This window comes from Chelon labrosus (genome assembly GCF_963514085.1).
Source record: "Chelon labrosus genome assembly, chromosome: 12".
NCBI classification, from domain to species: domain Eukaryota; kingdom Metazoa; phylum Chordata; class Actinopteri; order Mugiliformes; family Mugilidae; genus Chelon; species Chelon labrosus.
The window spans coordinates 29372834-29383869 of NC_140345.1; the positions used below are offsets into that span (position 1 = coordinate 29372834).

At 42.4% G+C, this 11036-nt stretch overlaps 1 long non-coding RNA gene across 1 annotated transcript; it reads left to right on the forward strand.

The window, feature by feature from the left end:
- Window positions 1-1252: 1252 nt before the first annotated feature.
- Window positions 1253-9205, forward strand: LOC311496911. The gene is made up of 3 exons (XR_014699362.1): window positions 1253-1517; window positions 1772-1829; window positions 8957-9205. It is a non-coding gene; the product is annotated as an uncharacterized lncRNA (long non-coding RNA).
- Window positions 9206-11036: the final 1831 nt, after the last annotated feature.

An 11036-nucleotide genomic window follows, 5' to 3' on the forward strand; every position in this document is an offset into this window, starting at 1 on the left:
TGTGTGTGTGTGTGTGTGTGTGTGTGTGTGTGTGTGTGTGTGTGTGTGCGCGGTACTTTCATGTCATGTATTGTGCAGCTGATGTTGATTGCACAAGATGGAATACTGCAGAGGTTGGTTATTTTGTTCACGAAAACTTTAGACGCACAGGAAATTTGGAAATGTTTCGACAGCAGATTACAAAAGTAACTGTAGGAGTTAAATACATCATGTCTGTTTCATAGAGTCAGAGTCTTTATCAGCACCGCTGTGGACTGATCTCACATTTAAACCAGAAAGAACAGAATCAACACATTGAAACGTAAGGATGGCAGTTTGGCACAAAAATAGTCTTTTGTGTTTTCTGGCACTGCTGGCAGGTAAGACGTGATCTGTACCTGTTTGATACTTGGATTAAAATTGTTAAATCCAGAACATCTCATACATGATTGTTGAGAATCTGCAGAACTGACACATCAGTCTACATTTTCTATCACTGGTGTCAAACTGAAATAACTGGAATCATTCAGTTACTGTGTTCTAAGACTCAGCAGTCATCACTGTGTTGTGTTCTTTCAGGTGCTGTGGGTCAGACTGTGAAACCTGATCGATCTGTGATTTATCCTTTTATAAGAACTTGTGCTGTAGAAGGATCGACTGTCACCCTCCCCTGCACCTTCACACCAGCAACGTCTGTCACTATAAATGGAAGAGAAGTTCAATTGGAGATAGTCAGAGTCGTCTGGTGTAAGAACCATCTGATCTGTCATGGTAACACCCCGTCCGTGTACGACAGTGTTTCAACAAACAATGACCCTCGCTATCAATACCTGGGAGACAAGAAGAGAAACTGCACTTTACAGATCAGAGACATTCATAAGAAAGACAACGCAAGCTTCAGATTCAGAATGGAAGCTAATTATGGTGTAGGACATTTTACTAACAGAACAGGAGTGAGAGTCTCAGTTGTTGGTAAGAACATCATATCATGATTCTGACACAAATATTAATCATTAATATTAATGAATGTTAAATTAAACTAATGAACACTTTTATTTCAGATGGGATTAAAATGAGAATAAAATTATTAATCAAAGGTAAAAGAGTCACACTGCAGTGTACTACAGACTGTACTTTCAACCAACTGGAGGTCACCTGGTTCAGAGATGGACACGCCCTCTCAGAGTCTGGCCCCAGCCTCCAACTCAGCTACCTGACTGCAAAGGATTCTGGGAACTACACCTGTGCTCTGAAGAACAACACAGAGACACGGTCTCTGCAGTACAGCCTGCAGGTGGAGGAACCAGAGGAAGGTTGGTTTGATTTTTAGTTTCATCAGTGTCAAACAGCTGTATGACGTTTATCTGTGATCAGAATCATCTCTCTTTACTTTAAGTGAATCACTACATTATCTGCAGAGCAACATCTTATTGTCTACATCCTGTCTCCACAGGAATCAACCTGACAGTCGTCCATCTGGTTCTGTTCAGTGGACACACAGTTCTCATTATCATCGTAGCTTCCATCATCATCAGAAGGTAAATTCTACCCAGAAATCATCATCATTTCTTCTTCTTCGTTCTCTGTCTCAGTAGATGCATTGCACAATTCACCACAGTCCCAAAAAAGGGGTCCTGTAACTAAAATATTAATATGGATTAATTATAAACTTGGATTTTATTTTGACTGAAAGCAGAAATTTTAAAACAAACTTTTGATCTGCTGAAGAAATTTTTGAGTTATTGAGAAGCCATGTTTCCTCCCCTAACTGTTCTTCTGGTTGTCTTCATAGGACATGTTGTTTGAAGGACAGGAGCAGGTCAGCAGCTGAGAGACATTTGGAAGTACAGGTGAGTAACACACTCACATAGACATGAATTAACACACACTACACCTCTAAACATCACCACAGTTCACCTAAAAACTGAATTTGAAATTATTATGTTTCGTTTTTGCTCACTGTGCATCTACAGAGAAGTGAGATGATGTCTTAAAGAGGCAGATTTTTGAGAAAGAAGAAAAAAGTGACTCAGTTACACATTTAAACAATTTCCTTGACAGATTAAAAGTATTCTGATTCTAAATATGCCCTGTATTTCCAAAAATGTAAAACACGAGAGCTGATTTTGTAGCTCTGACCCTAAAAGTAAGTTTTGAAGTGGAGATTTTTCTAATTTTCGTGGTTTCTAAAGGGTGAGATGTTCAAATTGGAAAACAATTTCATGTTTGTGTTTTCAGGAGTTGGAGTTTAAACATAGTTAGATGGATGTAGGTTAGCAACAGGACTAGAAAAACAGTTAACTGTGAAGTTCAAAATCACACCTACCACCACATCACAAAGGACATGAATAACATGTTGGACATTGTTTAACATATGTACAACCTGAAACAGAAGTGTCTAGGAGTCCTCTTGACACTTAACAGAACAGGAAAGTCACATTTCAACACATTTGACTTCCATCACATTCCACCCTATATAAACATGGAGAACCAACCTGAAATCCCTAAAATAGTGAGGAATACAGAAGATTGGGGCAACTCTGAACCCTGACCCTAATCCTTTTCTTTGTGAGGAAAATAAAGAGCTTAGGGTTAAGTTACAATTGACAGGGATTGTGTGAGGAAGGTCAGCAAACTTAAAAGTGTGTAAAGGAATAACAGAGTACTGCAGTTACCCATAAACTGTGTGTACAAAGACAGTTGTGAATAAGACTGCAGGTCAGGAGAGACTTAAACTCTGGTTGCAAACCAAATCATGAGTGTTAATTGGGCTGATGTTCATTAGGGTACTTAAACATTTTACTTATTCCTCTATAATACACTGCCTCGCCAAAAAAGAAGTCACAACCTGGATTTAACTAGGAAAGTTGATTATCTTTCAGCTGACAAGTTATTTAAGCCCAACTGATGCAATGAGTAGCTTCTCATTTCTTCAACAACCATGTCTAAAGACACATCCTGTGGTCGTCTGTTTGAGAAGGGTCAAATCATTGGCATGCATCAAGCAGAGAAAACATCTAAGGAGATTGTAGAAACTACTAAAACTGGGTTAAGAACTGTCCAAGGCATTATTAAAAACTGGTAGGATAGTGGAGAAGCATCAGGGTAAGAAGAGAGGCAGATGAAGTGATGCACCCATCATGCCTAGTGTCTACTGTACAAGCCTGTGGGGGCAGTGCTATGATTTGGGGTTGCTGCAGTTGCTAAAGTCTAGGTTCAGCAACATTATGTGTCCAAAGAATGAGGTCAGCTGACTACCTGAATATACTGAATGACCAGGTTATTCCATCAATGGATCATATTCCAAGATGACAATGCCAGGATTCATGGGGCTCAGATTGTGAAAGAGTGGTTCAGGGAGCATGAGACATCATGTTCACACATGGATTGGCCACCACAGAGTCCAGACCTGAACCCCACTGAGAATCTTTGGGATGTGCTGGAGAAGGCTTTGTGCAGTGGTCAGACTCTCCATCATCTATACAAGATCTTGGTGAAACATGAATGAAACACTGGATGGAGATAAATCTGGAGACATTGGAGAAGATTATAGAAACAATGATACAGAGAATGAGCTGGAATCAAAGATAAAGGAGGTCTAACAACCTTTTTTTTGGTGGCAACTTTTTTTTTGGCCAGGCAGTGTACATCAAAACCCCTTTCAGAAGGTCTGAATTAAAATAACTTAATATAACCAAGAGGCCAATAAAGGACATACAATAATAAGGGGAAAGAAGGGATACAAAGGTTATTTGAATCTCCCTACTTACTACCTCAGATGACACCTGCTGGTCAAACAAAGCGAGACCAGAAAATGAAGTTCTTTACTCAAGCACACTGCTCATTACAATGTAACAAGGGGGAGGGGGAAGATGAGATGTTGAAATGAAATAATGATGAAGAAAGAGTTATTGTTGTTAAAGGGGGAAACACGGGTACTGGTGAATAATCGGGGGATAGCACGCTGACAGCGACCAGAGGAAAGAGAGGCGGAAAACCAATCGATGCCGGTGGTTTATTTTACACAATGATTTATTGCCAGGGACTTCAAAACAATAAAAAAAAAACACAGGAGCGTTAAAACCTTAAATGGTTTTAAAACCAAAGGTAAAAACACCCGTTAAAAAAAACAGTCCATTCCTAAAAGAGCATAAAAGAGTCTGTCACGGTCGCTAGACCGGGTACGAGGCGGCTCAGAGGGGGGTGACGGAGGCCTGCCGCCGCTCCAGGTGCTGCAGGCGCCTCTTCTGCCCCTTGCATTGTGCTTCCTGGGAGTCACCTGGAAAATAAAAACACAAGGCCAGTACGGGTGTCCACACAACACACGAGTTACTGTGCCGCCGCGCAGCCACACACCAAAGCGTCACTACGGCCCATAGGGAGAAACTTACCCGCCAGGCAGAGCGCTATGCTCTACCCTCCGTGGTTTCTTCTTCTTTGCGGCCGCTACACCCGCTGCCCTGGCTTGTTTCTCGGCCTCCTCCTCGTTCTCGTCCCCTCGTGTCGCCCCGACGTCCCTCTGGTGTCCCTCTCACGTTATCTCTCTCGTCTCACATGTTGCCTCTGTGCCTCGCCGGGCTAGGCTAGCCCGTCGGTCCTCCATGTTGGCTCTCCTTTTTTTTTTTTTTTTTTTTACACGTTACTTCCGGTCCAAGTCCGTGCACTCTCCGCCGCTGCCGATTGGTTAAGCGGCTGTAAAAGGGCGGGACCTCCCAGGTGTAATAAAAAGGTGTGTTCACAGGCAGTAATTAACACTAGAAGTCCCAGAGAGCAGCCATTTGGCTTTTCTACCTATAAAACCCAGAGGGCAGCCGATCGGCTGGAAGGCTTTTAGCTAATATCCTAAATCACCTGTGAACCCTCCTTTGGTTATGTAAACGAGGCAGTCACTGGGGCACCACAGGAGGGGACATGCTGAGCCACTTCAAGGAAACTTGTGGGGAGGGGAGGGGGAGTGGGCCCAGAGAGCTTATGGGGGACGGGGTAAGCACACAGAGCAGTGTTCTCTTCTAACCTGGCAACACCTTGAGACAGAAACTGGTTCATCCCAAAGACAAAACACCTTGACATAAAATGGGGGAGGGGGGGAATCAGAGAGGAGCAGGATTGCTGGGGGTTTGGAGGCCAGAGTGTGTGGGGGAGGGAGGCACACCTGAGGGCTGTGAACTCATTTGCTCTGTCCGGGCTGCTAGTGACTGTCTTTCTTTCACCAGTTTCACCAGGTGGCAGCCTGGGCAGAACAAATGAGCTGAATCAAAATGTAATATATGTAGAAGGATGTAGAAGTTATCAGGACCCTACAACACTGGGCTTCCAACATTCCCACCAGACACATAGGAAAAGTAAAAGAACAGAACCACATAAAAAAAGCACTCAAAATCTGTGGTTATCCCAACTGGGCCTTCATGATATTTACACATATTTACAAATAATAATAAAAAAAATGCATTATCAGGATACAGTGTTAGAGAGTGGAAGTGAGTGAGACTTAGACTTAGACTTAAAACTTTATTGATCCCTTTGGGGTGACTCCCTCAGGGAAATTTGAGTTTTCTGCAGCAGCAAGCACGCAGAGGAGTTTGCAGACAAACAACAGCAGTGGTTTGCAAATAGTTATAGAAAAAGTGATTGAATAATAAAATGGTGAACATTAAATAATGAACGGTGAACTTCCTTTGAGTGGGATTAAAATAAGCTGTAGTAAAACTCTAGTAGGGAAAAATAAACAGTAAGTAACAGTAAGCTCGGGTGGGGACTGACCGGACAGAGACGGGCGAAAGATGGCACAGTGTAGTGTGAAGAACAGGTGGGGACAAGTCTCCATTTCACCCCTCCATCTCCATACGACACAGATGGAGAGCCAACGGCTAAGGCCAGGAGGTCCATCTTGAGTCGTCTTCAGAGCTTCCTGTGTTTTATCACTCTGGAAATGCTTGGTTCCATTCGAGACTGTACTGTTGAACACACACAGCAAACGGAGCATGTGGACTGGTTCATGGCCCTCCTTGAACTAATGGCATTTATTTAGGGCTGCAGCTATCGATTCTAGGGCTGAAACGATTCGTCGAGTTACTCGATTAACTCGATTACAAAAAAATGCTCGAGGCAAAAACTCTGCCTCGAAGCCTCGTTAAATTCCTATGACGCGCACTATATGCGCAGGGATCTGAGTTTTCCACACGGACCGTTGTTTTGGAAGCACGGAAGCATTTATGCGAGGCACACCACTACGTCTGGTTTTTGAGCTCGTTTCTGTCCCTTTTTTTATTAAATACTGGTCCATTTTGTGTTTTACGCTAGCGGAGCTTTCGTCGCCTGCCTGCAAACGTGCGCTGCGGTCAAGTTTTGTAAACAATGCCACATGGCCGCTTTCATTCGCGCTTTCCGTGATTCAGCTGCGTGAAATGTATTATAACTTATGAATGTAATGATCACAAACTTTAGACATTTTCTGCCGTTTATGGGCATCTTTACTCTCCGCCATCGTGCCAAATAAATTCAAAATATATCACGCGCTACTGGTGTGCCTCGCATAAATGCTTCCGTGCTTCCAAAACAACGGTCCGTGTGGAAAACTCAGATCCCTGCGCGTATAGTGCGCGTCATAGGAATTTAACGAGGCTTCGAGGCAGAGTTTTTGCCTCGAGCATTTTTTAGTAATCGAGTTAATCGAGTAACTCGACGAATCGTTTCAGCCCTAGAATCGATAGCTGCAGCCCTACATTTATTGCTATTGTCATCTTGCGGGGGCTGACCAAGGTTCCATCACTGCGTGACTGCTGGTCAGCAAACCTGGGAAACCCCCAGATCATTGCAACTATGTCCCGAAATCGCTTCCAAGACATCATGCGACACCTACGCTTTGATGACAAGGACACCCGCAGTGAGCGAGCAAAGACAGATAAGTTTGCTGCAATTTCCGGTGTGTGGGGATCGTTTGTCACCAACTGCATCACATCCTACAACCCTGGTCGACACATCACCATTGATGAACAGTTTTTCCCGTCAAAGACTTGCGACAAAACCTGACAAGTTTGGGATCAAGTTTTGGGTGGCTTGTGACTTGAAATCCAAATACATCTGCAATGTCCTCCCATATCTTGGCAAGGACCCCAGTCATCCCAGTGGGGAGAGACTGTCCGAGAATGTAGTTATGAGGCTGATGGAACCATTCCTGGACAAGGGCAGAAATGTTACCACGGACAATTTCTTTACATTGCTGTCACTTGCACAACGACTGCTTAGCCGGAAAACCACCATCCTCGGCACAGTCAACAGGATTCGGCGAGAAATTCCACAATCAACAAGACAGAGGGACCGCGATGAATTCACCACTCAGGTATATTCAACCACTGGTGCCACGCTGATGGTGTATGCGCCCAAACGGAAGAAGACAGTCTACATTCTCAGCAGCATACACAGCGTGGTTCAGACTGAGAATACCACCAAAAGGAAGCCAAACACTGTCACCCTTTACAACACCACAAAGTGCGGTGTTGATGTGATGGACCAGATGGTGCGGGAGTACACTGTCCGCACAGGAACACGGCGCTGGCCAGTCGCTGTGTTCTATAACATGATTTATATGGCAGCACTGAATGCATATGTGCTCTATCAAGCATGCACCGGGAGGCATGCAGAAAGGAGATGGCTTGGCAGTGCCAGCATTGTGCGTGATTATTGAAATGTACTCACCTCACTCACTGTTACTTACTGTTTATTTTTCCCTACTAGAGTTTTACTACAGCTTATTTTAATCCCACTCAAAGGAAGTTCACCGTTCATTATTTAATGTTCACCATTTTATTATTCAATCACTTTTTCTATAACTATTTGCAAACCACTGCTGTTGTTTGTCTGCAAACTGCTCTGCGTGCTTGCTGCTGCAGAAAACTCAAATTTCCCTGAGGGAGTCACCCCAAAGGGATCAATAAAGTTTTAAGTCTAAGTCTAAGTCTCACTCACTTCCACTCTCTAACACTGTATCCTGATAATGCATTTTTTTTTATTATTATTTGTAAATATGTGTAAATATCATGAAGGCCCAGTTGGGATAACCACAGATTTTGAGTTTTTTGATGTGGTTCTGTTCTTTTACTTTTCCTATGTGTCTGGTGGGGATGTTGGAAGCCCAGTGTTGTAGGGTCCTGATAACTTCTACATCCTTCTACATATATTACATTTTGATTCAGCTCATTTGTTCTGCCCAGGCTGCCACCTGGTGAAACTGGTGAAAGACAGACAGTTAGTTAGCAGCCCGGACAGAGCAAATGAGTTCAAAGCCCTCAGGTGTGCCTCCCTCCCCCACACACTCTGGCCTCCAAACCCCCAGCAATCCTGCTCCTCTCCGATTCTCCACCTCCCCCATTTTATGTCAAGGTGTTTTGTCTTTGGGATGAACCAGTTTCTGTCTCAAGGTGTTGCCAGGTTAGAAGTGAACAGCCACCCTCTCCCCCATAAGCTCTCTGGGCCCACTCCCCCTCCCCTCCCCACGGGTTTCCTTGAAGTGGCTCAGCATGTCCCCTCCTGTGGTGCCCCAGTGATTGCCTTGTTTACATAACTAAAGGAGGGTTCACAGGTGATTAGGATATTAGCTAAAAGCCTTCCAGCCGATCGGCTGCCCTCTGGGTTTTATAGGTAGAGCAAAAAATGCTGGGACTTCTAGTGTTAAAACCACACGCATGTATTAAAACATAATAAATAAAACAATTAAAAACACAACACTAGTAAAAGCATATAGAAGTAAAAATATAAAAATCAATAAAAATATAAAACCTGAATAAAAAAGTACAATGCTAAAAAAACACTTTTCTGCCCTGTGACAATAAGATCCCATAATAACACCTATGCATTTGATAACATGTCATGATTTGGTGCAGCTCTACATAATCAACACTGATCCACTGTGTCTGTCTGCTGCCATCTTGTTCTATTCCTGATCTCATCTCAACTATTTGAACTCTACTCTCTGTTGTAGCCTCCAGGTTTCACAGAGCAGCTGGGACGCCCAGAAGAACGAGGCCAGGCTGTCTGACATCACCTCTATCACCTGTAAAATACTGTAAAATAAAAACTGGTCCTGCTTTAACTCTACAATCATACTTTAGCTGGTCAGTAGACATCAGGCAGTAACGATGTGGAACACAGAGAGAACAGAACAGATGCAAACTCAAACCAAACTCAGAGCTGCAGAAAGAATACATGAACCATTACACACCAACCTGTATATTGTATACTTTAATATTGTAGTTCACTCTCTGCTTTTCACCTTTTAGACAAATCCTTATATTGCTTCAGTTAGTAGCTTTCTCGTTTATAATCTTTCTATCTGATGAAACCACTGAGCCATGAAAACATGAAGGCTTCAATATATTTTACATAACAAGTGTTAAAGACTAAAATGTTTCATTCCTGCATCCTTTTAACATTTCTGTATATTTTACCAAATTTCTAGAAAGACATGAAATAATGAAACATGTGTTTGTATCTCTGTAACGTCTTAAAACAACGAGACAAATCATATTATTCCAGTAACTGAGGGTGATTGTTTCAGTTCACTGTTGCTCATCACAATAAAAGGGCCAGTGCATGAAACTAAGAGGTTGGTGTTTCAGGAAAGAAAAATGAGTCCAACACGTCGCTTACAAAAATATTGTGGAAAGTTTGAAATCTCCTGCTTTATTTTCATCTTCATTGAGTCTTTTGGACATTTGGTTGGAGACAACACGACGCTGGGCTCTGGAAAACTGTGATTGACAGACTTTTTATTATTTTATCGTCCAAGAAATTACTGAAGAACATAACCACCTCCGTGTATTGTGGTTCATTAAAATAAACTGCAAGAGGAACTTACTACACTCAGGGAGATTTACAGATTTGTTAAGAGTGAAAATTATCGATGCATGGACCAAACATATGATTTACACTCCCAGTGATCCTCTCCATAGGTGTAAGCAATAAAAATAAAATACAGCATTCAGTTTTGTGACGTATTGTGACTCTCTGTTTTCATTTTCTCAAAGAAAAAAAAAATCTAAATGTTGTCCTTATTTTAGGTGTTATCAAAAAGATTCATCTCATTATTAAGTCATATAATGAGATTAGGCTTTAAGTAACTTTACATCCAAATTAGAGGAAGTGTTTAGGAATCACAGCTCTTTCATTTGTAGCCTCCACTTTTTAAGGGACCAAAGGTGATATGAGTTTGGACTCAAAGGCTGTTTCATATTTCCTTATAATTATTTCTTTAACTTGTTTCTAGATGTGTTATTTGTATTTGGAAACAGATGCTGTGATCTCTCAACATGTGTTCAAAGGAGCTCAAAGGACATCCATAGGCTGCAGCAACAAGACAAACGCAGAGTTAGCAGGAACATTTGGAGTAGTCTAAACAATTTGGTTCATTACAAGAACAAGTAAGAACACAGTGAGGAGCTCAGAAAGACCTTGACGTGGTGGATGATATCAGGATCCTTTCCATGGTAATGATGAACTCTTCACCCAGAGAAGAAAAGAACACTCTATGGGAGGTCAGCATTTCATTATCCACATCTACCATCAATAGGAGACTTCAGTATGGCTGAGATCCAGGGTCCAAGCCTACGGCCAGTTTAGAATCAGACACAGGGAGAACATGTAAACTCCACACAGAAAGGAACCAGTCAGCCTGGATAGAACCCAGAACCTTCTGGCTGTGAGGTATCAGTGCTAACCACCTCTCCACTGTGCCGCCCAGAAAACATAACAAAGAAAAGTTTTTATTATTTAGCAGGTCCTCAAGTTCAAAGACAAACCATAGAAGGTGAATAAAGGTTACGCATGATAGTGTATTGGGTTGGTCTTTTTTATGACCATGTCCTGAAGAGTTTTCACACCTGTAGCCCTGGTTTCTCAAAATGATCTTCTCCCGACTCTCTGGGCTGTGGGTGTAATGCAGGTTACAGGGAGAGTGTCACACCCCTAATTGTCCCACTGTAAACAAAGACAGATAGGAACTAAAATTACTCTATAAGGGGACAGATAGATAGACAACAGTAATTATAAATAAAGTGCAGGAG